This window comes from Apteryx rowi, unplaced genomic scaffold (assembly GCF_003343035.1).
Source record: "Apteryx rowi isolate R43461 unplaced genomic scaffold, aptRow1 scaffold_45, whole genome shotgun sequence".
Taxonomy (NCBI): Eukaryota; Metazoa; Chordata; class Aves; order Apterygiformes; family Apterygidae; genus Apteryx; species Apteryx rowi.
The window spans coordinates 1347622-1374163 of record NW_020450705.1 but is presented as its reverse complement, the minus strand read 5'-3'; the positions used below and the strand labels follow the sequence as shown (position 1 = coordinate 1374163).

At 39.4% G+C, this 26542-nt stretch overlaps 1 protein-coding gene across 3 annotated transcripts in view; it reads left to right on the top strand.

Moving 5' to 3' along the window:
- The first annotated feature begins 675 nt into the window (after positions 1-675).
- The window catches only part of RAP1A (RAP1A, member of RAS oncogene family), a 44897-nt gene continuing 19030 nt past the window's right edge, over positions 676-26542 (top strand). For 2 of the 3 annotated variants that reach the window (XM_026077150.1, XM_026077152.1), the window contains exons 1-2: positions 676-747; positions 22261-22330. The gene's annotated coding sequence lies outside the window, so the exon portion shown is untranslated. Of the gene's footprint in view, positions 748-11011; positions 11041-22260; positions 22331-26542 lie in introns of those variants that run through there. The other variant, XM_026077151.1, reaches the window with a different exon arrangement.

The window sequence follows — 26542 nt, the reverse complement described above, 5'->3', positions numbered from 1 at the left end:
GACGGTAGGTTCCTCAGATTCTGAAAGATATTTAATGTGGAATTCCTGAAGCTTTTAAACAGTAATGAGTCAAACCGTCGTGAAATAGGAAATACTGTGTTACTCTTCAAGGTCTGTACCTTTCGTAGGAAGCTAGCAGAAGTGAGGTAACACAGAGGGAAGTTTTACGTGGAACATCCTTGCCTTTGCGATGCCTGCAACGTTTTTAGTTTTTACAAGTAGTCTAGTTCAGCATGTCCGAAGTATGAAAAACTTTCTGATTATTCTGACATCATGATCGTGTTGCTATAGTGACTTCATTACGCTGGGAATGCCATGTTCACATCCGGTTGCTATGGAAAAGATCGGTGTTATAAATAAAAATATTTAAGGCTCTCTTCATAATTGTGGTAGGAGAAAACGCCGTCAATTTATTGACACAGTTGCCTGAAGACTGACAAAATATCCCAACAGAAATTTTTAGTGCCGAGTTAAAAGCGAGGGAGTTACCCTTTCTGATTCCCGGCAGCTTGTCACTTCATTCTCTCCGTTGTATTGGAGAGCAGAAGTTGTGAAATCCTGGCTTTAGAAATCAAAATGAGACCATGTATCTAGCTCTTTAAGGTGGAGTTGACAGGAAGTGAAGAACTGTGCTCCCATATACTGATTCTAAAAATAATCTGTTTTCATGCGCAGTATTTCTACTGATCACGCACCAGGACAAGAGGAGTGTTTGTGTTCTGTCAGACTAAGATCGTCCACAGAAAAGTGAGTTGCGCTTCCTCAAAGCGGATATTTCCGATGTCCTTTATAAACTTAGGAGAATAAATCTTGAAGGGTGTAGTTGGTCTAATCAAGGGACTATGTACAGTGCAGAAAAACCCCAACTTTGATAGCATTTAGTAGGCCCAAATGGTTATAATTCTGAAGTTTCAAATGAAACTAAAAGCAGTATATTTAATCATGTATTTTGGCTCTGGTCCGGCAGTTTTTAGGGTAAGTAGCTTTACCAAAGACTTTAAGGAGGACTGCCTGCCAAACAGGGACTAAGATACTAGCACAGTGTAATTCCAGTGACACGTTAATGTTTTTATTTTGAGACTAGTGTTTACATAGCTTATCAAAATAGTTTGTATTTGAAACCATAAGCTGTAAATATACAGACATAGACTATTTTGTGATACACTTCATGCCTGCTCATCCAGTCTGTGGGTGCTGTCTGTTTTTTAAAAAAAAGAAATTTAATTAGATGGCAGTAATGTAACACGTGGATGTACTCTAATGCAAAAGTATTACTTGTATATTGAATCATAGTCTTGAGGCATAAACAACTCTAAACATTTGTTTGTGCTAACGTATTGTAGTAGTTTTTTTGTCTTGTACCATGCCTGCATACAGTATACTTGGTGTCACTTTGAACTTGATATTTAGCAAACAGATTTGCCCTGTGCAGCTTTACAGAGGTTTAAAAAATCATCTGCGTACAGACTTTGTTCAGTTACATACACAATGTCGTAGTTTTATACCTTATGTGCAGTCAGCTGCCAAACTAAGAATCCTAAAATTCTGATAACAGGAACATTTTATCTGTCCATTCTAGTGGAAAAGGAAGTGAATCTTTTGAGCATATGTAAAGTTTAAATCTTTACTCTGTATATATGAAATATTTTTTGCTTGTAGCTGCTTGAAGTTCAGAATTCCCCTGGGTCCTGTTTTACAGTCAACCCGAGTGAAGTTAATTCAGCAGAGCGCTGCTGGGGACTAGCCTCTGTCAGATGGGTCTGACTGTGGATCCTAATCAAAACTTTGTGAAGATGATAATATAGGTGACTTCCTGTTTTATTGCTTTCTTTCCATTTCTGATGTGCTGGGTTAACTTTAAACATAAAGCACTTCTAGTAATTTTGTGTGTTTAATTCTGCAGAAGCAGATTCAAGAGATACCTAACTTTTAAAAGTCAGGTCCTGGGGTTGTGTGTGTGTGTGTCCCTTGAAGCCCAGTTTGTTTTTCAAGAGGAAATAGTGGGTTTTTTTTAGCATAAAGTTTGAAATCATTTTATGCTGAGCTCTAAAGTAGTTATAGATTTGATTTGATTTTTACTGTGATTAAAGGGCTTATTATTCATTCTGTAGCAGCGTTTAGTAGTTATGCTCAGTTGGCTGGATTTTTTAACCTTAATTGAAAAGTTACTTTTATTTAATAGATGATAGGAAGTAAAAAGAATTGTAATGGAAGCATCTTAAAGGGGTACTCGTAAATCAAATTTTTTTAGGTAGACATTTGTGCGTACACTTTGCAAAAGCTTCCGATCCTGGAATGTGACACCTAATGGCTGAGATAAGTTAGGATGTTAGAAAGTTGGAAAGAAAAGTTAATCTTACTGAGCTATCTTTTTTGATCCAATATGTCATGTTCAGATGCTGAAATTTGTGTGAGGTGTTTTATTTACTGCTGTACAGAGAGTATTCAGATTCCTAGACTGCTCTGTTGACTCTGGGTGTAAATTAATGTCCAAAAAAGTCCACAGCTCAAACAAGTTTCTCCTTGGTTTATATCCTAGCATTGTAAGTGCAAAAAGGATAAAGGAAGAACAGCTTTTTGTTCATAAATGTATACCTTGGAATGAGAATGCAGCTTTATAAGCTCTTTGCTGTTTTTCAGTGTGATTGAAAGTACAGTATGCTTTCTGCTGCTAGTGTTGCAAATATAATGAAGTTCACTACATTTCAATTCATGACAGTGGTTAAATGGAGCAAAAACATGTGAAGATGAATTTATTTCAGTCCTACATATACAAGTGATAAATTTTATTAATCAGTCCAATAGAAGAAACATAATTTTATGGGCAAAACATTTCACAGAATGGTTGAGTTCTTTTTTTTTAATCATACAATTAGAAGCGTTGAATTATTTTCTCATCTCCACAATTGTACGATAAGATTAGAATTCTTTGGCAAGCAACAGATTTAATTCCTTCACTTTCTCATTGTTGAATTGTTATTGTTGAGCTTTCAGGAGTGCTTGGAAGCAAGAATTGAGTAGGAGTCTAACTAATCCATTTTAGTGCCTCAAGCACTGACTAATACTAGAATGAAGAAAAACCCCACCTTTCTTAAATGAAGAATTGTGGAATAACATATCAAAAGAGAAAGGATTAAAATAAGTGCGGGGAGAAGACATTTTCATTAATAGATTCTGAGTGAGAAGGCTATGAAAAGAAAAACTATCTAAAGTGACTGTGGATACAGTTTTCATATAAATATTTTGAATTAGAAATAATCCTTGACTGGCCTGCATATGTACTCACAACTTAAAAGTAGAAATAATATTATCGAGCCGTGTACCATTCATTTTGTATTTCAGTGTTGCTTTTAGCTTTCTTCCTTAAAGGTCCTATATGACCTAAGAAAGTTACTACAGGAACAATAACTTAAATATTCTTTGGTAGTCTAAACCATTTGGTTTAGACTTGTGTTTGAGGCAACTCTGTGATCTAAGTAACTTGACTTGAGGTTGCCATGCTCTGATCTTAGCTTCATGACCAGTTCTGTCTTCTCTTTGTGTCCCTGCCTCAGGGCAATCAGGGAAATCCTAGCTATCAGTGGATGCAGATACTTCTTTGGGGGAGCTAGCATCTTTAGAATTGCATCACAAATTGAAGGGACCAAAAAACAAATCAGCTGAATGAACTTCATAGTGCGTTGTTACATTAATGGGGTGAAATTAGGCCAAAAGTCCCTCCTTACTGATTCTCTGGAAAACAATCATAAGCAGTAATACAGATTCCTTGGATGCATCTAGTTTTTTTCCTTTCTTATTAAGATTTCATGTTTTATACCTAACAGATTTTCCAGAATGAATGATTTTCTTTGATTTATAAAGTAGACAAGATTTTTGAGTAAATGTTGTTTTTCTTAGCCACACCTTTGAGTTTTCTTAAAAATACAAGTAATATGCTTTTAAGGTTACTGTTTAGCTAGTAAACCTGGCATTCAGCTTGGCATTTGTTCCAATAATGTGAGATATTTAGGCTAAAACCTGGGTATGGTATATGAATAATGTTATTTCAGTTATATTTCATAGAGAATCACCAGGATTGAAAGCAACTGCCACATTAAATGGCATTAATGTAGGCTCTGATGCTCCAGCTGAATATGTTTGGAGTTGATTTGCTCTTGCTTTTCCTCATGTATCTGAGCAGGCCATGAAAAAGGATCCTCCAAGGTCAGAGTGGGTTTGTTACGGGTGACAGTTCTGAGGGGATAGAGTGGGCAACTTACATTTTTGTAGATAGTGTCTTCCATGTACAAAAAAAAGAATTTTCAAGTTGTATATGGTCTGATACATAAAGTAGACATTTTGTGCCTTTAAAGACCGGTTTACCCTGTAGTATTAGAAGCAAAAGGAAACTGAGAGTGTTCGACAAAAGCTGTTACGTGTGGATGAGCAAGGTAGGCTGTAAAATGCTTTAAAATGTCTCTTGGCAAGAGTGACCCATGGTTTTCTCAGTTACTTCTCATTATTAATGTGCAAACTTGATTGCTTGTTAAAACATAGATCTATGTAATTAGTGATTCTTTTCACTTAAGTTGTCTTAAAAGATCAGTTGGCTCTTTTGAATCATGAGCTTTCTAAAATTACTGGTTGAGACCGTAGGCCAAGATCCTATGACAAAAAAAGAAAATGTATTTAGTGCTGGTTTGGTTCATCCTGACATCCACAGACGTTTCAGTGAGTGACTGACCCTGTCTATCTCTTGGAGTCTTTCCCGGCAAGGAATTGGATGTGGGAGCAGCAGAGCTTGGGTCTTGATGACAGACGCATCAGTACCTCCACGCCCTGCCGCAACGGGAGATGCGCAGCCTGTCCTCACATGATTTATTTGCAGGCTGACAGCTTGTGAGGTCTCTGGCTTCACACTGCTCTGAAAACAACTTCCGTATCCGTTTACTAGGCCATCCGGATATAGCCTAGTAGGGTTTCAGAATCCTCTTTTGTCTATACAGCCTTTTGATTATATGCTAACCATAAGGAGACATGAAGGCAATGGGGTTTATTTAGCTTGAAGAGGAGAAGGTTAAGCTGAGGGGGATCTAATTGCTGCCTTCAGCTATCTAACGGGGGTCATGATGATCATCAAATCAGATTCTCCGCAGAGTTGCACAGTGAAAGAACAAGAGGCAATGATTGCAAATTGTAGCACGGGAAATTCCAATTAAATGCAAGGAAAAACTCCTTCAGTGATTAAGCACTGGAATAGGCTGCCCAGGAAGTTTGGAGTCTGTGACCTTGGAGATACTCAGACTTGACTGGGCAAGGTCTGGAGTGACCTGGTCTGACTTTGAAGCTAGCCCTGTTTGGAGCCGGGGGTTGTAGTAGAGACCTTCAGAGATCCATTCCAGTATAAATTACCCTGTGATTCTTCTAGGTTACATGTCGCTGTTGTGACAACACTTAAATGGACTTAAAATAGTCAAGAAACTGCAGTTCCTGACTACATTTGACTTATGGCAGTATCTTTCTGTCAGTCTTGTGCTGTGAATGTAGTAGAGGTAAGGCAGCATCTATTGTTTTCCCTGTTACATCTAGAAAGCATGTAATTTGTAGGTTTTCTCGATGGTAGATAAATGGGTGAACGTTTGCTGTCCGTCTTCAGTGGCAACCGACCATTCCTCGCAAGGAGGAGCCTGCGCTTATGGGAGTTTGCATCATGCTGCCTTTCTGTTGTGACAAATGTAGGGTCTTTGCTGCTTGTTTCTCAGCTGACTTTGCTTGTTCAGGTGGAGACTTTTGAGATATCCCCTGTGAGTTGTTTTTACGTGTTTGCTGGCTGCATAAAATCTTCCAGAGAGATAAATGGCTCGTTATTAGAGCCTGTGCTTTCCTGTGACAGTGATAATTTTGTGAAGTATTGCCTACTTTCTGATCTCCCTGTTTCTGAAGTGAGGGGAGCGCAAGAGGAAGCTGCGCAGACATTAGTGACCATGGAGCATCGTGTAGGACAGAATGTAACGCCCCAACTGTTGGTAACAGATATCCATGCCGAAGTGCTTTATTCTGAGCTCCCCCTACTAATGCCATTTCACTGCCAGCTTCAGTATGAAACAAGTTTTGATCTCTAAAGCTCTAAATGGGACAGAAATTGATTACTTACAGATCACTTCTCCCCTTGCAGATACTACAATAATTAAGGTTGTCTAAGGCGTTCCTTTTAATGATATTGAAATGAAGAGGCTGTGGGGAGGTGGGTTGTGTTCAAGGAGGAGGCACTGTCTGAGTATTACATTCCTAATCAGAAACGGTGTGTTTAAACTTAAATTGCATTCATCTTCTGTGGGAAATTTCTTTGAGGTGTGTGTGGGAAGAAATGGGACATCAGAAACATTCCTTGATTTTGATCACTAATCATTTGGAGTTTTTTTGTAAGTTTGGTATTTCCAGATTGTGTTTGGAACATTGTAGTAGCCAATACATCTAATTAAAGATGAACTGTAAAATTATTTGTTTTTTTTCTGTTTCTGTTGTGGTAGTGGTCCACAGTGCATGGCAATGTGTTCTCTTCTCACTGTGTCAGCTGATTGTAGCAGGCAGGGTGGATCTGCTTAAATCTGAATGTGGCCACATGAAGACAGTGTTTTGATGTGTGTTACTCTTCCATGCTGCAAGTGGTCCAGCAGGTATTGTGTACTGGATCTTGGGAAATACCTGCTATACCTGAACAGTCGCTTCCTCAATGCATTTGTAGTGGCTTGACATGAACCTAGGTGAGAGTGCATATTTAATTTTTTTTTAAATTGAGAAATCCAGATGCTGACAAAAGCAGACCTTAGTGAGTACTTTGAAAAGCTCTGTTTTTTTAATAAAATCCCTTATTTGGGGGAAAATCTGCCCCTCCACAGGGCTTTTATAACAAGGGAGAAACAGGTAATGTAGGACAAACAGTGAAAATAGAAGATGAAGAGCTGCTTACAGGCCATGACTGCAGATGCTGAACTTGGCTTTTTTCACCCCTCTTACTTTGTTTGACTGAAAATATAGGGAGCCAGGCAATAGCAGTCCTGCTGAGCAGGTGGCCTTGAGTCATTATGGTTTGTTTTTTATTTTGAATATTGATAAGATGGAAGGTGTTCAAGTCCATCTGGGGCACTGAAGCAAGTGGTCTGAATATGTTCACAGCAGTGGTTGTGTTATGATTGAAACAGATCTTTATTAATCGTTCAGGTGAGACAGGCAGAAATACATGCCGCCCCAGTGCTCCGAACACTCATGTAAGGAGCAGGACGAGCATTTGTGTAATCGGTAGTTGTCGCTCTGTTAAATGTTATTGGGAGAGACTACTTTTGGAAATGCACTGCAGCACAGTGGGTTTGCCAATCGGTTGCGTTGCGTAACTGCTGCTTGCTCGAGCGTTGCAGAAAAAACAGACTAGTTGCATTTCATTTTTGAGTGGCTAAAACTGCAAATTAAAGGCTTGTTGGAATGTTTGGGGTTTTTCTGTTGAAATCCTTCTTGGATCCAGAGATGATGTGTTCTGGTGTGTTCTAATACTGAAAAAATTTGATTTTGTCATATTTAAATTACAGTATTGCATGTGAACTCATAGCTTTAAAATCTGCTCTTTGAAAGATCTGAGCATGCCCAGCTCTAGCTGGCTTCAGTTGGAGCTGTGGGTGCTCAATGATTCCAGAAATAAGACCACTATTACTTCTTTTCCAAGCAATTAATCTGTATGGAATCAGATATGTCGAGCATTTTTAACACATTAGTTGAAAATAGACCCTTGCTATGGAAAGCGCTGAGTGTGTGGGAAGAGCAGTTGGGCCGGATGTGTTGCTTGCAGTGCTTTTTTCTTATGCTGCTTTTTATGTAGTGTTCCTTTCTCTAATGTAAATAAACTTGAAGTTGTAGGGAGAGGCTGCTTAGAAGAGAGAACCTTTCATTACGGACAACTGACACACAGAGTAATATCTTTTTATATGCCACCTACCACATGGTAGTTTGAAGTAAATCATAGGTCACTGGGTAAGGTTATTTCTGGTGCAATTCTTTTTTTGCGTAGGTAGCCCATTTCAGCACATCTTGCTGTGCTCTGGGATGATGCGTTAGTATTGTGCTGAACGACCATTCCTGGTTATTAGTCCTGAAGAACAGAAATCCTGGTGGATTTATAGAATAAATGCAGGTGAATATAAAAAAAATTTAGCCAATTGCTACTTTCACATGCTTTGGGTTGTAACACTCATTGTAGTTGAAAGCAGTATTAAGAATAAAAATACAGCTTGCAGCTGTTCCAGTTGACATTTTTCATTAGATAGTCGTGTACTTAATGCTTTTAACCCATCAGATCACTCACAGTATTATTGCAATCCTTATGACTATAGGACTATATATCATTTTATGAATATACTGCATTGACATATTGATCACTTGAATAGATTTCTAACTTAGAATAAAGTTTTTTCATGAATCTCGTAAGAAATGATCTAATAGGTGTTTTAATGCTCCCGGGCAGTGTCTTGACCAGTGTGTATTCTAAGAATGGGTGACTCTTTCCTTTATTGTGTAATTCCAGTATTTTGTAGCCTGTTTCTGTTTTATGAACTGTTTGCTCAAAAACCTCATCATAAACATAAAATCAAGTACAGGTTAAGTTAGTACTAAAACAAGTATGAGCAATGCAACTCATAGGGTAGCTGAGCAGGGCATTAGCAGATGTCAGGGACAACTAAGTAATGTCTACAGAGCTCAGAGGCTGAAACGTTTTTTTATTGTCATTTTCTTGCCAAGTTAGTGTGAATTGCAACTCTGCGGACAGAAGTTTTAAAAAAAAACAAACCCTCAATATCTTTTAAACCCAGGGACTGTAGTGCACGTGGGTTTGTATAGTTGGTTTTGCACTTGTAGTGTTACTCAAGAAAAAACGGTTAAATGGGATTTTTAGCTTTGATGAAAAGGTGTTTAACTGAAGTGGAAAGTGCAGAAATAGCAGATAACAGCAATTTGCATTCAAATGAAGCACGGTGTGTTCTAAGGGCTCGATCGGGGTACAAAACTGGCAGTCTCCAGGCCATATCTTTAACAGATTCGCATACTAATATGGGAGAGATTTTTTTTCTACTGCATTACGTTCATCATTTTAAAGACTAAAAATTTGAGTTTTTCATTCCTATTTGAATGCTTTGCCTTCTCTACCCACTTTAAATTACTCTCGGAAGTGCTGTTGCTGGAGATGCTTTGTCCAAGGCTGTTCATGAGGTGGAGAGGAAGGACTGGCTGATGCCAGTGATATTCATCTTGTTCAGAGATCAGTTGCTGTAGGATGTGTCCTCCCTTCCTTCTGAGTTAAACTTAGCATCTCTTCTTCTGAAAGCAGGAGTCCAATTGCCCTTTTTTTTTCTTAATTTTTATTTTTTAACAGCTGTATAATAATCTATTTTGGTTGTAATGAAGGCTGACCTTTAAATTCTGCGACGGCTCATATAAAAATGTTGTAAACTATAGGAGCTATTTCCTCTAAGGGTTAGTGTCCCTTTTTATTATCTGTGAAAGACACTTTAGGATGAATTGGCAGAGCTGTTTTATCCTTTTAAGCCAGTCAGATTCAGAAGGATTTAAAAACTTCAGAGAATTCACTGTGCAGATGTTGTAAAATACCCATTATAGAATCTTCAGAAATTCAGTTCTAGACCCTTCTACCCTAAAAGTGTGATGCTCTTTAGAGTCCATCACGGAAGTCTTAAACTTCAAATATTCCTTCAGTTAAAATGTTCATGTAGGAGAAAAATTCATTTTTGCTGCAAAACAAACAAAACTCAACTTCTTCTACCCACTGCCCTCCTCTTCCTCCGAATTCCGGGGAGTAGCATTAAAGAACTGAGCTAAATGCTGAAGGATTAAGTCTCCTGTTAAATAACTTCATTTTGTTACAAACAGTAATGAAACTGTTACATTTTCTGTGGAGTAATTAACCTACTGCTAATCAGCTTCCCATCAAGTTTCAAAAATTGCTGTGGAAACATTTGAAGAGGTACGCCTCGACTTTATGGTGTTAAAATATATCCATCGTTAGCTTGACTTAGGTACTTGGTACAAGGGCACTCATCACTGGAAGTGTTTTATATAAACTGATAAACAACATATTAATAAGCGGCCATATGGTAAGTGGGACTTTTCATTCAAAAAATAATGGTTAAAAGAGGTGTTTAATTAGCCTTATTTGTGTGAGAGCAGTAGCTGTTTTGGTTGCTTGTGGCTGACATGCACACTAAACAAATACATATTTTTAAGGAAGTGAAAATGTCTAGACTGCATGTGCAAACCTGACCTTTAGATCAATCAACATGGTCAAATCAAGTGTATACACACAACCTGCTTATTGCAGCTTTGCTGTTAAGATTTAAAGAATTTTAATATTTTCTGGAATTTATGTTAGTCTCCTAAAAAGCTGGACAGCGTTCTTTACTAATATAAGACATATTTTGAAGGCTTAATATTAGTCTTAGAATTATCACTTTTGGGTAGAAATACTTTTTCAAAAGCAATTTATCTCTCTGCATTTTTTTACAAGAAGTTAAAAAAAGACCTTAATAGAGAGGCACTGTATTAGTGTCTCGATCAAAGGTTTAATTTTGGAATACAAATACGGTTAAGCCGGATCCCGCCCCACCTCCTCCTGCCCCAAATACAGCGCTTTCTGGGCGCAAGGCCGTCATTAAGGAGATGGGGAAGGAAAGAGCTGTTTTATGCCGTCGCATAACACCACTTTTTGCAGCAGTGCCCCGTGTGGAGGAAGGGGAGCTGCTACCCGTGCAGCCGTGGGTCTGGCGGGCTGCTCGTGGGCGCCCTGGTCCCCGTTGCCTCCTTCGGGCCCGTGTGCGTTTGGGCTCTCGGTCAGATATCTGACCTGCGCAGCCCCTGCGCCAGGGCGGCATCCGAGCGTCCCGCAGCCCCTGCGCGTTATCTGCCCGCTGCCTTCCGGGGAGAGGGACGAGGAGGTTTGCTGCAGCTGCCGCCCGGCCTAAAGCCGTGGATCAGTTTCACTGCTGATATAAAGCTAAACTGGTAAATCTCCTTTTTCTGTTGTTGTTAAGTTTTAAATGACTTCTGGGAACAGAATAAGCTGTGTTATGCTGTTCCAGCTGCATGTGCATTATGATCCTCTGTTAGTGTAACTATTTTTCTTTTTTTGCTTAGTTCTTGTCAATTTAAATTGTACTTTGTACAATGTAGCACTTTTAAGAATCCGTATAAGGCATGTTAAAATATTCCTCCATAAGCTGGTTTCTCAAAGACTTAAGATGCTATGGAGGTAGGTTTATTGCACATCATTTTGCTTTAGTCTAAAATGTATTTAGAAAATCATAGTGTGGTCAAGCAAACAAGTATTGGGTAAAAAAAAAAAGGAAATGAGCTTTCACTCCGTCATTTGTGTTGGGCGTGGAAATCTATCCCATAGTAATACTTTCTAGAAAAATACATTAGTGAAACAGTAAATTTTGAAGTATTAAGTTCACTTGACTGAAGAAGAAATTCTGTTTTCTTGATAAGGAAAATTTGTAAGTTCTTTTAACCTTAGTATAAATTCATCACTTTGATTTCACAAAAAAAAGTCTCAAATTTATGTGGCATTAAAACAAACCCCTCAAAAAATCAAAGCCTCAAACCCTGACTGTGTACAGTCATTTAGACAAAAACCCTCCCTTGAGCATTTTGCCATTTTTCGAATAGAAAAAGACAGGGATTTACCTGTGTCTGGTCACTATTACTGCAGAAATAAAATAATTACTTAAAATGAAAGCTAAAGTTGCAGTGACAATCTGCCTACCTCATGTCACTTATTTACTTTAATTATATAAACCAGGAAGAACACAGTTAAGAACGTTGCCAAGCTACTATCAGCACAACAAATTATTCTTACCAAGTATAATGTAGTTGGTGTTTTTGCTACGATTGAGCCTCCTAGATTCTGTCTGGAATTTAATCTTGTATTAAAAAAGGTCAGACTATTTTTTCCACTGAAGAATGTGGAAAAAGACTTAATATGATTTTAAAATCAATGGCAGGTTTTGGATGTAGGAGAGAGCAGATGGGAGGAAGTCCCATAAATTGATTCTGTATCTCATGTTCATGCCTTTTAACAGTGACGTGTTTTGCTGATGGGAAAGGGTGGGGGGGGGGATTTTTCTTTTCTTCCTTCCTCCCTCCCGAAAAAAGGAGAAGCTGTCGAGAACTCTTCTGTGTTGTGTAAAACCCTCTGCTGAAGAGTCTTAAGTAGCTCTAGCTCCAAAGGAGAGAAAGGGCTGAATGCGGTGATGTTGCTTGGGAGGACCTCTGTTGCGATGTTGTGTCTGTTGTACGTGAATTATTTGTGTGGTTTGTTGTGATTCTGTTTCTGCGTTGTGCCTACACAGTACTTCCTATTGGGCTACTGTATGTGTATAACTGAAAAACTAGTTTCCCCTAAATCTGCAGAATTTAGGTGGGCGTCTCTCCTTCTGTTTGCTGTTCGGTGCTCATTAGTATTAAATTTGCAGCAGTGCTGCAGTCCGTTTGGAGGGGAGGCTGCCAATTACAGCAAGTGACGTGGTGTTTTGGTCTAATTTAGGGATGCAGTGTGTGTTGGTCTTTGAGTTTTGCTTCTGGCTTCCCTTCCACTGTCTTTGTGCGTCTGGCACATGTCCCCAGCAACGTTCTGCAACTCCAGACCAACAGGACGAAAATAAATTAGCCGTTTGAGCATGGCAGGCTTTAGTTGCCCAAAGTACTTGCTCCTTGCCTGAAATACTTCGATAGCGAAGCAATTTAAAATGAGTAAGTAGGCAGTCACTTCAATAGAAGTAAACATCACGATATTTAAAACTACAAGTTCAGCATGAAGAAAAGGTTACAGATTGAGGCAGATCAGTCTCAATATGTTTGTGCGTAAAAGCACTTTTTCAAAGTACAGAATAATTGTTATTTTCAAAAAAGTTTGTTCCTCAGACTTGTTTGTTTGTGTTGTGGTTAATTTGTTCAAAGCCCCAGTTCAGCAAAACACTGGAGTTAGAAAGGACAACTGGGTTGCTAGAGGACTTTACTCTTAGCTGAGGCTTTTATGACTTTGGCCCTGAATCAGTATTCTTCACAGTACAATTCACAGGGTGTGAAATTATGCAGAAAGTAATGATTTTTTGGATGTGATTCAGAGGGGACACACGAGCAACACTTTAGATTTTAAGAATGGATGTGGACAAGATTTGAAGGTTGGTCTCTTGCCTTCTCCAGCTAACCACTTCGAATATAGTAAAACCTCACAGCAGTGTAATTTTTCTCTTGCATTCAGAAAATATCTGTTTGCTTATTTGGCATGTTTATTATTTAGTATGTGTCTGTCAATTTTTGTTGTTGTTGTTGCTTTTATCTTGTATTTCAGAAGCGAAACAATATGTGTCTAGTCAGGTATAAATTAATGAATTGTGATTGCCTCTGATTTGGGCAAGATATATAATTAAAATGTTGCTGCCTTCAGTTGTGTAAATTTATAAATTGTTGGGGAAAGTTGTCCTTCAAAATATTTTCCCATTTTGTGTTTGCAGTGAATTCAGTTTATAGCTGTTCTATTAACATGCTTTTTAGTGCAGTACTGGTTCAGAATTAGAGCCAATTATCAAGTCTTATGCTAGGGAATTACGACTTATTTATGATCTGCTCGTTGGCAAACTTAAGACTTCTGTGGAGGAGCGCATATGTTTCTGAATGTCACAAACACCCCTGTTTTCTTACACTGAAGTTACCAAAATATAAATAGACTAACTTGGCAACTTAAATTCCTGGAACTTAAATGTTTTTTCTTGTTTTTTTTAAAAAAAATAACTAGGTTTTGACCTATATTAAATTTAATAGAACAAAAGCTTAAAAACTAAAAGGAGTTGAACATATACTACAGAATGAGTAATACTCTGTAGTTGTATAGTGACTAGTCCCACAACATAATTATGCATGTAGTTAATTATATGCTTGTTGCATTGATTTTTTGTTTGATTTGGTGTTGAAAGCAGTCAATAGAAATGTTAATATTTTTACTGTTGAATTTGAAAAACTGAGTGAATTCTGCCATAATATATAAAATAATTCTGCTATAATATATATGATATAATATTAATATAAAATATTTTTATTTTGATATCGGATACTGTAATGATAAGCAATAACAGTCAGACCGTGAAAATTGCATGACTGGAAGTTTGTCAAATTACACTTGCGCTTGAAAAATCACACTGAAGTCCTACTTTGTGTTTGGTTTTGTTTTGTTTTGTTAACTCATTTTTCTGGTGTTGGCTGCCTCGGGAAAGGTTGAGGAGCTTTTTTGTGAGCCTTAAAGACAAGGAGATTGATAGCATTGGTTAAGTGACTTGGCGAGTGAGTCCGTGGCAGTGATTTTCATTCTCCTAAGTGAACTCCGTGCTAATTAATAGGGTCGGTCTGTGACAAAGGTTTTCTCACTTCTTTCGGGGGAGCCGTGCGTTAATTAGTCGTGTGATCTGTAGATGAGCACCCTTCCGTTTGTGATCCGCCATCCCTCTTCCCATCCCGTTTCCATAGCACGTGTACAACAATTGCATAATTGTTGACAGCTTGGATTAATATTGGGGAAGCATTTAATGTACTTTCAACTTCATTGAGTAATTTAATATCTAAGAACATGGTGTATAACAAATTCCTAATTAAGGAGCAGATGGTGAATGGAAGTTTTCATTCAACAGTGTGCGCCGGAGCCAGGCGTTGGAACCGGCACTGTGCGACCAGCCAGCTTTCGAGGGGCCACTAGCATTTTGCCTGCAGTTTGACAACTGTGGGTCCTTGGTGAAGCCAGAGGCTGGAGCCCCAGGTCCCATCTCCAGTTTTGACTGCAGTATCATTCTTTCTGCTATTTGTTTTCAGTCGTGAAGGAAATCTGTCAGTTTTAGCATGATTTTTGATCATTACAAATCTTTCCATTGCAAAAGTGCTGGATTTGAGTTTGAGAGCACAGTTGTGATTAATGAAGGAATTTTGGTGAAGAATTGAGCAATGTTTAATAGATATGTGGGGGGGGGGCGGACATTTTCATGGTCTAGTTTATAGTAATTAAAAAAAAATGGCATGAAGAACATTTACAAGCTCAAAATTAAATAGGCTTGTTTATAGTAGCCATGATTCAGTATTTAACTGCCAAGGTAAAAATAACCAAGACGTGTGGTTTTAATGTTCCAAGAATCTGCCCATCTCTCTTGGGGAAATGGAGAAGTGATGGCTGTTTCTGTAGTGCAGACAATTGGAAATAAGAGATGTTAAAGTTCAGGCAGTCATTCGTATGTTTTTTTTCTCCCTAATCAGTAAAATGCTGGAAGCATATTTCCCCTTGAAAATATTAAATATTTTGGTTTCCATAATGTTTCTGGTTCAGTTTCCATATGTGAAAATTGGAGCACTAGAAAAAGGGAGGTGCAGATGATGAGCAAGCTAGTGTACAAAAGGAGGTTATTATCTATTTTCTTCTCTCAAGCTTGGTGAATCTTGTTTGCTTTCCTTGCCTGTCTCCTTTTTCCTGATTTGTGTCTCAGTAATACTGGACTGAATCTTTCAAGTGAACAGTAAGAGAACAAAATACTTAATAGGCACAGTGCAAGCAGCTACAGAAGCTGCATTCTGGGAGGCCATTTCATGTTTTCTCTAGGAACCGATGCTTGTGCTTGTGGTTTTCTGTGGGTGCTTGTTCAACGCCTCACTTTTTTCTGTTCCTTTTCCCTCACCGTTTTTTAATCTAGGACTGTGTGTTGCAGTTCTTCATTGAGAATGCAATCTGCAGCATTGAATTGTATCATCTGTCCTCAATCCTGTAGTTGAGACTGTCTCAACACTTTTACTAAAATTCCCTGTTTCAGGTGTATATGACTTGGATCCAAGCAAGTGCTTGCAGCAAGAGCTGTGTGAATGAACTCTGCTTTGCTGTTGACTCACTTATATTTGGAAAAATATTTAACAAAGGCTATGACAACTTAATTATCTGTTTTAAAACACTTTGATTTCTACAGTTTCAAGGTGGTACATATCCGTGGCACATGCCCATGCCTCTGGAGTTTTGGATGCAGAGCTGCTAAAAAAAAATATTTTGAAAAAAACAAATGGTTAAGTTTTCATTCAAACTTTCTTATGGTTTTTTTGTTAGTTTCTTATATATGATTGCATCTTTTTTATTCATATCAGACTTGGGCTTTCTTACCGTTTCTGTTTTATGTCTGGAAGTAAAGTAAATGGCTGGGACTGTATGTTAGCTCAGTGACAGAGTTAGAATGGACCTGCTTCGTATTCCAAAAGCAGAGTATGGTGATGGGTGTTACTGCGATTTGAAGCTTCCACGACACTGATACTAAAAAAAGGATTGTGATACCGCAAGTACTAGGATGTCTTAAAGCATTTGGGCAAGGAATCGGCAGGGTTGCTGGGGGGACGTCGCTCGCCTTGGACGCTTCGTTGCAAGGTGGCGCTGGGAAGTCGTCCTGCTGCTGAGGGCCAGGGGGATGCTGCATTCCTCGTCTCAGCACAGCTCCGCTCTCCGCCCTCCACCCGTTTCTGTTTCATGGCTTGTAGATGCTCTTGGAGTAGTGTCACACGGATAACATCTCGGCCTGGCGCTGCTCCAGCGCTTCCCTGGGAGGGCAGCCCTGGGAGCGCAGCCCGCTCCCGGTCCCTCCTCGCCTCTGCCGCTGGAGCGGAGCAGAGCAGAGCGGCTCTGCAGGTAGTTCAGCTGGCAGAAAGGATGTGGAGGCAGAGGCACAGCGAGGGGGCACGGGGCAGGTTGAAGGAAGTGTGGAACAGGATGCCAGATGAGTTTCAGAGGTGCTGTGATACTATCGGTGTCTGATACTTTTATTTCCTGCGTGTTGAGTTGCCATGCTGCGCCGTGGGTTTGGTGCATGGTCAGCCTGGCTGCAGGGCCTGCTTGCTGCATGGGATGCAGTGCAGGTTAGTGTTACGTTATGATTGTGCAGGCGTTGCGTATTTCTTAGAAGAAAGCAGGCACTAAGAGTTTGTGAAATAATTGTACTTTATAGGTGATGCAACAGTCATTAGGTTTGTACGCAGCAGTGTTGATCCACTGTGTGTGCGGTTAAGCTACAGTTTCTGCACTTTGAGATTAATCAGATAACAGAGTGCATTTAAAGCAGTTCATCTGTTCCCATGCATTCTTTATAGTAGGATGTGTACTGTGTTTTCATCTCTTAAAATGCATTGTAACACTGAAATAACTGAAAAGAAGGTTAGGCTGACCTCAATTTGTCTTTTGTAATTGAGACCCCAGATTCTGCTTGGGGCGCATTCCTATGTTTTGGAGCGAAAGGCAAATCATGGTGGACAAAGCAGATGTAAAGTATATGTCCCCTATGTGTTGTAAATAAGACTAGTGAGACAATTACAGCAGTCCACGTATAGTAGCTGCAGGGGAAAATTAGGCAAATGATATTTCTGGGGCCCTTTCTTGATACTATTCCAGTTCATAAAATTTCATATATAAGTTGTTAAAAGAGCATCTAGATAAATGTAGTGTTTTTAGAGTGTATGTTTAATAAGCTTTCAAGGCTTAAAAGCAAAAATTCCTCAGAATCATATCTGCAAACAGCAAAAATACTGGTGTCTCTACCTCCTGTTTCTGAATACTCCTACCGAGGCGGGCAGCTGTGTGTCTTTTAACTGAAGTTTTGAGGGGTTTGTGCAGTGTATATCGTGGAGCAAAAGTCCAGCGAGAACCTGGTGGATTGACTGCAAGCAGCTCACCCCTCCTACGGAAGAAAGCTGTCATCTTGTTCAGGGAAAAACAGACTCGGGGAGAGGAATAAAGAGCTTGCAGAATGCATAAAGCTACTAAACACTTGGAATTCTCTAACAAGCTATTCCCAGCTGAGTATTTGAATAATTCCAGTCGTCAGAAATGATGTTGTTAGTCTGTTGAAATGCGGTCGTGGCTGTTCAGAACTACCTATTTGATGTGTATGCGAAGCTCAGTTGAAGTATTAGTCACCACCCTCAGTATCGTTTCCTGCTCTGTTTTGGCTGTCTTAGACGGTTAATATTAGTGCATGTTTTAAAAGGCTCATTTCAGTATGTGGGAGTTTAAGTATGAACAGATTCCTCCACCCTTCTGCCCTGTCCTCCTCCCCTGACTTTTCGGTCAAGTTTTTGGCTGATGACTCATTTATCACTGACTCAATTTCTAAAAATCTCCCTGCTGATCTGCTCTCCGCAACTTGTTCTTCAGACATGTATTCCGCTGGACGTGCAGTTTCTCTGAGGCAAAGCTGCCTGTTTTCTCCCAAACTGTGTTTGTTGCGTCCGTGGACACGAGGAAGGCTGCCCTGGGCTGCGGCCGGGGCCGGCTGCTCCCCGGGGTCCGTGCGAGGCCGGCCTGCCCCTTCCTGAGTGGGGACAGAGCAGGCGTAGCACCAGTTCGCCTTTCTCTTCGATCTGGCCAGTCGTGCTGGAAGCAGGGCAGGGAAGGCGCGAGGTCTCCCCCAAACGCAGCGCCGGCCCGTCGCGGTTACCCTTTGTGGTTTCCAGGCTGAAGCTTCTTCATTGAGCTTGAAAGATTGGATGATTAAACTGACAAACTACTCCAGAAATTGCATAGCGCAGGGACAAGTGTTGCTTCTTGCTTCCAAAAGAAAATGCATTTCTGTATTAAATAGAAATGTAAACTTTACCATTATGAGCTTTTTTTTTTTTTTTTTTTTTTAACCTATGAGACCTCAATTTTGTGTCGTCTTCCTATAGTTTACAAACTGGAGTAGCAGTTAAGGTAAAGCATTTTTAATGGTGTAATCAAGTAGAAATAGTGGTTTGCTGTTGTTTGTGCTGCCAGTTGCACCTGGGGCAAGACAGAAGTGGATTTGAGTTTTTTAATACCAAAACAGGACCCACTGCAATTCCTATTTTTTATCTACTGAGGTTACACCTGCGAACCCTCAGTTACTGTACATGCTAACCAAGGGCTGTGGAACGACTCTGGGCTGCTTATAGAATTGTTGTAGTCACTCCACAAACTCATGCTTTCTAATCTGTTGCAATGTATAAGGTATTTTTCTTGAACAATTATTGGACTACTGTAATGTTTTCAAGTTTCTGAATAAATGCAGGGTTGATTATTGTACTGCTAAGTATACTACTTAATCAGTACAATATTGTACTGATTAGTTTTACTGTATAAATAATGCTAATAAAAAATAGTGTGGATAAACCTTTTTTTTTTTTTATCTTAAGGTAATGAGTATTAAAGGCTTTTATAAAATTATTTTACATTGAATTTGTGCTCAGGAAAGCTTTTAAAATCCTAAGAAACCAAAATGAGATGGGGAGGGTCTTGTTTTCATAGTCTCAATTACCTGCAGCCTTAAGGTTTTAAGTATAGTTGCATGCAAAAATATTTAGTTTGTAAATACATAGTTGCATCCAAAAGTATTTGTTCATGGTGTGTGAAAGAATGTGCAGTGTGTTTAAACATATAGTTGAACCAAACACCTATACTGGGGAAGATCAAGTACTACTCTGAACACAGAACAAGATGACTCTAAGAATTAAACACTTTGCTTGGGGCGTTCAGCACCTGAACGCTCAGTATAAATGGGTTGGAAGAGGAAGGAAGAGCTGCCAGGTGCCCAGGAGGAGAAAGGATATTCCCAGCGCTCAGTCACTGTGACAGACCGAGTAAAAGATTGAAAATAAATAAACATAACGGAGTGCTGCTGGCCATTGTATCTTACCGTGTATTTATGCTGTGCACTACAGTAGTGATTTGTCATTTAGTGTATCTGGCCACGAGAAAAGACAGCCAGAAGTGCCATGAGGGGCAGAAAACTCCTCTAAAATACTTGGATGTGTAGGTCTGGAAGATCCTTGCTACATTGTTGTTTTAGATATGCTTATATTCACAACGCCTTGAGATAAAAGGAGACTTTCTGTCTGTGAATGAGTGCAGTGCTTTGACTGAGTGTCTGATTTGCGGGGTGAAACAGAAATCAGGATTATAGCTGTTGAACCTCTAGCGTGAAGGGACATTGTGGGAAATGCTGGGAAAATGTTCTGGAATTAGGTTATGTGGGTGGCATGTCTCCTCTACTATTGCAAATCAGTGTTAAAACATGCAGGCTTCAGGAGTACTCGACAAGGTTAGATATGTCCCACAGTGACTTCCAGGTGAATGGCGATGCCAACCTGCTGCTGTGCAGCAGGGTTTGAATTAAGCCACCGTGGGAAATGTCACTTACCGTGCACAGGAATGCCAAAACGGGAGATCCTTCTTTCTGTCTCCTAGCTATTACGCACATGTGTCTGCTCTGCTGTGGCAGTACATACGTCCAAGCTAGAGGACAGAAAGAGAAGAAAAACTAAACCAGAATGCCCGAGAGCTTTTGCTAGCGCTTGCTAAGGATCCGCTGGCCCATCTGTTTGATTCCATGGCCAGCAAGGGAAGCTGCATGAAACATCAGGACAGAAACAAAGGTGTAATTATTCTACAGTTTTTCTAGAGAAGTTGGGCTAAGATGAAATAATTTGCATTGTCTTCTAGATACGCCTCTTTTGCTTAACTCCTGGGACGATTTTATTCAGGACAGCCAAGAGCTGGGAGTGTTGTGTGAGTTACCCAGGCCTCTGAGAAAGGCATTGCTAATATTGCTCAGTAATTGCTTTTATCGACTGTAAAACTGCCCAGATGCCTGGTAGTTGTGGTGCAGTACATGTGTGGGCGGAAGTTGTAAGGATAAAGAAGTAGGATATGCAGAAGAGATTTTCACATGAAAAGTTGACTGCATTTCCATGTTTAAAATGTTTATTTGTAAAACTGTAGTCTGGGACTATAATCATTGTTAAATGAATTAGATGATGTTGTTTAATTGCATCTTTCACTGTTAGTGCAACAGGAAACTATTTGGTTTCTCTTCCCCATGTGTTATCCTAATGTTTCAATAACTGGATAGCAAGGATTGAAAGCAACAGTCTAAAAACCATGTGGACTTCTTAGGTGGAAGGAAAAACACAGTGAAACTGGTCAGTGCTGTGGCTGGTATAAATTGGCACTGTTAAATCGGTGGCATTTGCCACTGATTAGTAGCTGAAGTTGCCCATTATTGCTTATTACTGGATGCAGACTTACATTTTGAACCTATATTGGTGGTTTTTAAAGTGTGGCTCAGAAAAACTTGGCCTCCAATGGAACTTAAGTTGTTGCAGTGTGAGATATCTTTCAGTCTTCAGGTAGTTGTCTGCTGACAGTAGCGTGTTTTTGGTCTACAGGTTAAATGATTGTCCGTTATCTTTCAGAACTTTGGGGACCCTGCAAAATCAACAATTTTATTTTAAATATCTTTTGAGTATATAAGTAGCAGTTTGTTTGGGAATGTGTACAATGAGCTCTAAAATGTACAGGGGGAGGAGATAGGCTGTTGGCAGTAGCATCAGGTTGTCATTCCATTGCAGACTGACAAAATATTTTGTGCTTTGAGGCTTTGCAACCTGTGTTGTGTATTGTTCTCGTACAGTAGACAATGCAGTTATCGCAAAGGTTATCCTTAACTGTATTATTTACAGTTACAATGTGAAAAGTTTTGTAGCTAAGCATGTGAAGCATGAAACTTTTTTGTTTCTGTTTTTGTCTTTGTTTTTTTTAAATCTCATTGACCCAGTGTAGACTGTCAACAGTTTTAAAACACTTAGCATGGATGTTCTGAAAAAGTCATGTGTGGCAGGGGACAGTTCAAACACATTTGCTTTCAAGTTTTGTAACTGGCCTGGGCCTCTGGGAAATAACTTCAAGTAGAGCATACTTAGCGGTTAATGTATTTATTTAGGAAAGATGAGAAAAGGGAAGATGTGGCTTCAAGATTCTGATTTTTGGAGCTTTGCTTCCAAGTCTGGTTGGAGGACAAGAGTGCAGAGCTCATGTTCAGTTCCTCAGACATAAAAGAAAGGAAGAGAAGTGAAAGGGATTTCAAGGATGTCTAGAGGAGACTGAAAAGTAAAGGAAAACTGTCAGGTTTGCATCCCCCTCACCCTCTAAACATTTCACTGTTCCAGAGGCGAGATGAAATCATCAGGCGAGAGAAAATTTGATTCTAGTAGCCAGAAATTACTTAGAGTTCCTTTGATTAAACAAAGGGCAAATTTTGTAGCAGTCATGTTTTGATTTGAAACTGTGAAGAGTTGATTTGATGCTTATATAGACTATCATTTAAAAAATGTTTTGAGGAATTAATTTCTTTTTTTCTTTTTCAGTCCCTTGTAGGGAGCCTGGAAAAACCTTCCATAGGGCTGTTAAGACTGATGAGAGATCTTTTATGCCAAGGTAAGAGTTTTTTAGTATTCTTAATGCATTTTCAAATGAGATTACCAATTGTGAAAGCATTGGCAATTGGGGAAAACTTAAAAACTGACAAATGTATAATGCATGGTTTGAAATAAAAAGAAAAAAATTGCCTGAACACCTTCCTGTAGTAAGGTTAAGAAACATTGAAATTGTGCTGCCTTTCCTGATGTCATCTGCAGTCATACAAAGTATGAATTTGTGAAGACAGTCCACAATTTTTACTCTTCCAGGTTAAGTCAAGAATGTGCCTACTTACCATGACTTTTTTTAAGTCTTGTTATGGTCTTTCTTAATAGAGTATGTGTCATCAGTTATGCCCAGTATTTCATTGGGTTATGCAAAACCATCAAACCACACAGTCTTCCGCATGCTGAGCAGCATGTCTGTACCTCATGCTACATGTAGCTCCATCAGCATTTGGAGGAGGAAGAAGAAACTAATAAATATAAATTGCCTTCCTCATAAGTATAAAATTGTTCTCAGGCATTTGCATTTCAGAGGGTGCACATCACGTCCCAGGTTAGTGTGGAATTCTTGTACTCGGTCTTCAGTGCAATGTTTGCTTGTCTTCACACCCGTTCTTCTCTTCCCCCCTCTATCAGAAATTATAAATTTCTTGATGAGCTGGAGGGGCTTTCATAAGAGGAGTGGCTAATTTTTCTTTGGGGGTGAATCTGTTGCATAATTCCTAAGCAGTTCTCTTTTACAGTGGAATCACAATCGTTTGAAGCCTCTGACTGGTTGCAGTCAGAATGTTTGACTATATGGATTCACTTCTCATTTAAAAACTGTCTGTTATGACCATTTATACTTTGGTTTCCTGTTGTTCAGAACTTTGCTCGAATTGCAGTCCTTACCCTTGCTCTTTGTTCTTGGGCAAGCCTCTTCTTTATGTCTTGGCTTATACAATGTAATAGGAGTATGTTTTATTCTGTAGGGATGTGTCTTCTGAAGAGCCTTGCCAGTTCTCCACCATGCTTTCCTCCATAAGGCCTCTCTGCGTGGCTCCTTCCGCTTATTGGGAAATACCCTTAAGGTTTTGCTTATGGTTTTACTTAAACCTCGATTCAGCCATTTGGTTGCAACAGGGCAAAAGATGATGCTTGTAGTTAAGAAAGTGTGCAAGTGTTTTGCTGAATAGAGACGTGGGTAAGCGCACACTCAGATGTCAGGTTTAAAGCTACAGCTTCAGCCTGACACCTTAGCATGTGTTTCCATCCATCTGTTAGTTCTTCACAGAGGCCCTTCTGTCATCCTGTCTGCAGTGCATTTCATTCATGTATATTAAAATAAGTATCCTGCTTCTTTTCGTGACTTATCCATCTGTTCACAGAGCAGGGACCTTCATTCTTTCTTCCAGAAAGAACTGAACAATTTGTGGTTGATGCCGTTAATAGTTGAATGCAAGTTTCTGTCACTTTCCAGATAGTTGGCATTTGTGACAGTGGCAGCAGAAAGATACTCCTGTTAAAGACCTTTCATGCTTAGTTTTGCTCTTCCTTCGTATTAAAATCCATCGTTTCAGATGTATGTGTCTCAGTGTTTTTGGAGGTTGAAGGAATTGGATTGCAGGCATGTACTATTTGTACAACAGTGTCAAAAATTATGTTTTTGGAAGAAAAAAATCCTGAGATGTCAAGTGTTTCTCAGGGTGGTATCAAAATTTGGTTTGTCCATTATTATGGATGAAATCCAGACCCTTTAATTTATTATTGCTTTGCTTTAAAGTTGCTTTGCAGATGCTCTGTAACTTGGGAGTCTGAGACATGGGAGGAGAAGGGAGCCTGCTGCTCATAGCAGTGATAGGTTATTTAATAAGAAATTTTCTTTGTCCCACCGTTGTCTTGCCGTATATAGATGGCTTTAGGTGAATGGGAGGAAAGGGAGAATGGACAAGACAACATGCTCAATTTTTATTCTTTTATTTTTGCACCTTGACCTTCAGAACTAATGAGACCAGTTTCATAATGTACATGAGAGCACTAAAGGTTGTTTTCTTTTTTTAAACACTCCTTAGTGATCATATTCTTTTCTCAAATTGAAAGAAACCCTTAACACCCATAATTTCATATCATTTTGAAGCATAGCCATTGCTTCACAGCATGCTACTCCACTACACAAAGTTCTGGGTGGAAATGAATGGTACTGTGTGTAACTGTATTTAGGTGGGCATAAATAGTTTGCCAAATGTAAGTTGGCCAGGATGCTGCATAGTAATTTCTTGAGCACTCTATTCATGTTGTATAAACAGATAATATTAATACACTTGTGAAGGAGCTACAAGATAATCAAGGCGTGTGAGGTTTACAGTAATAAGGCTCATGCGTTTCAGGATCTTGGTTTCCTGTTTCACCTGAAAAAAATAATCAGCAGATACTGTAGAAAAGAAATGAGAAGTTAGTCTTGTACTACTCTCAGCTGAAACTTTCCCACAAGTATTTTTACTATAAATAAGAAGTGAAAGCGTTCAGAGCTAAATTTAACCCTTAGCTTGATTAGTTTGGGGGCTTTTTTGGCTGGAACGAACTGTGGAACTGTAGGGAGATGAAGATGGACTGGATCAGTAAAACTGCATTTATAGTTTTTAAAAAACAAATCGCCTCTTAACTTCTAAGACTTATGAGTATTATCAAGGGGGGAGGGGAAATTGCTAATTGGAATTCCCCTTCCTTCCCATCCAAAAGCATGACTTTTGAGGGGGGAATAAAAAAAAAAAAAAAAAAGGAAGTGAATGTTGCTTCTCAGGGAAGCTTTCAAGCAGAAGAGTTTGCAGGTGCCAGAATTTTAACCAAAACGTTGTCAAATTACTACAGTGCATAATGTTGCTTAGTCTATTTTTAGCTATTCAGAGTTACCATACTGGAAAATCCCTTTCAAGTTGACTTAATTTCTCAATTTCTATGAAGTTGAGTAACTGCAGCTCTCATAAACTTCAAGAGTTGAAGAAAAACAGCCTCAAGGTGCTTAAAATTATGGGCTGCTTCTGATAACTTTTATCCTCCCTCTAACGTTTGGGTGAGGAAGAACAGCTTAGCTGCATGACTGGAGATGGCCACAGCCCGGGCAGGCAAGTTTTATCTGTGTTCTGCTGTTTTAAAAAGGAGCTTCAAATCGAAAAGTTGGGTTAAACCCACCACAGAATTTGTTTGCATTTTTCTCTCCAACTGCACACAGGATTATTATTTTTTTTTTTTAACATGTATTTGTGGCAAATTTGGATCACAAACATACTGTAGTTGAGGGATGAGAATTAAAAGTAGAATACCTGGGCAGGGTCTCCAATAATCTGTTCCACTGCTTTCAGCTTGCAGTACACAGGTAGTTCAGCAAGGCGGAAGGAAAGCAGGTTAGCTGTTTTGTCTCTGACTTGCTGCGTAGCTTTTTAATCGTGGGACTGACTTCTCCCACACTGGATGCAGCTCGGACTGGGCCTGGGCATGGGGTATGTGGCAGCACCTGGACTTCCTTTTAACTCTGCCTGTACTGAGTGTATCTACTTGGAAATTTAAATGATAGAAAAATTTTGTCCTGACCTAACAATTATATAAAGTGAGACAGATTGTCAATGAGTTGTCCACAGTTGCAAAGAAGCAGCCCCAAAGTTAAACATATGATCCACGTTCCTTGCAAACCGTTTTTAACGGCAGTCAACAAGGTGATATATTTTTTGTGTCAAACTACTGGAATACATTTTTATTTTTAAAACAGTCTTCAAATTGTAGCCAGCGAACTCGCGTCTGAGAAGTGAAACTTAGCCTGTCTCATAGCATGCGTGTTTCTGAATCCTTACTTGGGAAGAAAACGCTATCGCGCGTCGGGAAGAATGAAAAGATAATTAGCTGCTGATGTCATTGTTTGCCCGAGCTCCCTTGATAGGGACAGCTGAGCCTGGCTTATAATGTAAACAGAGTGTAAAATGTTTATCACCGGCTTTGTCATTTGCCTTATTTGTCAGGGAATCTTGATGAGAATGAGAAATTTTCTGGGGCTGCGTAGCGAGTTCAGGGAGTTGAAAGATTTCCATAAAAAGGCACAGGCATTACTTGGAAGAGCAGAGAGGTTTCTGACTTGGCAGCCGGGAGCTAGGCCTGACCTTTTCCAGAGAGAAAATACTGACCTAAAACATTCCCTATTGGGGGTGGGTGGGAGAAGCAAACCTCTTTCCTTGCATTTCACTAACCTAATTTTCTT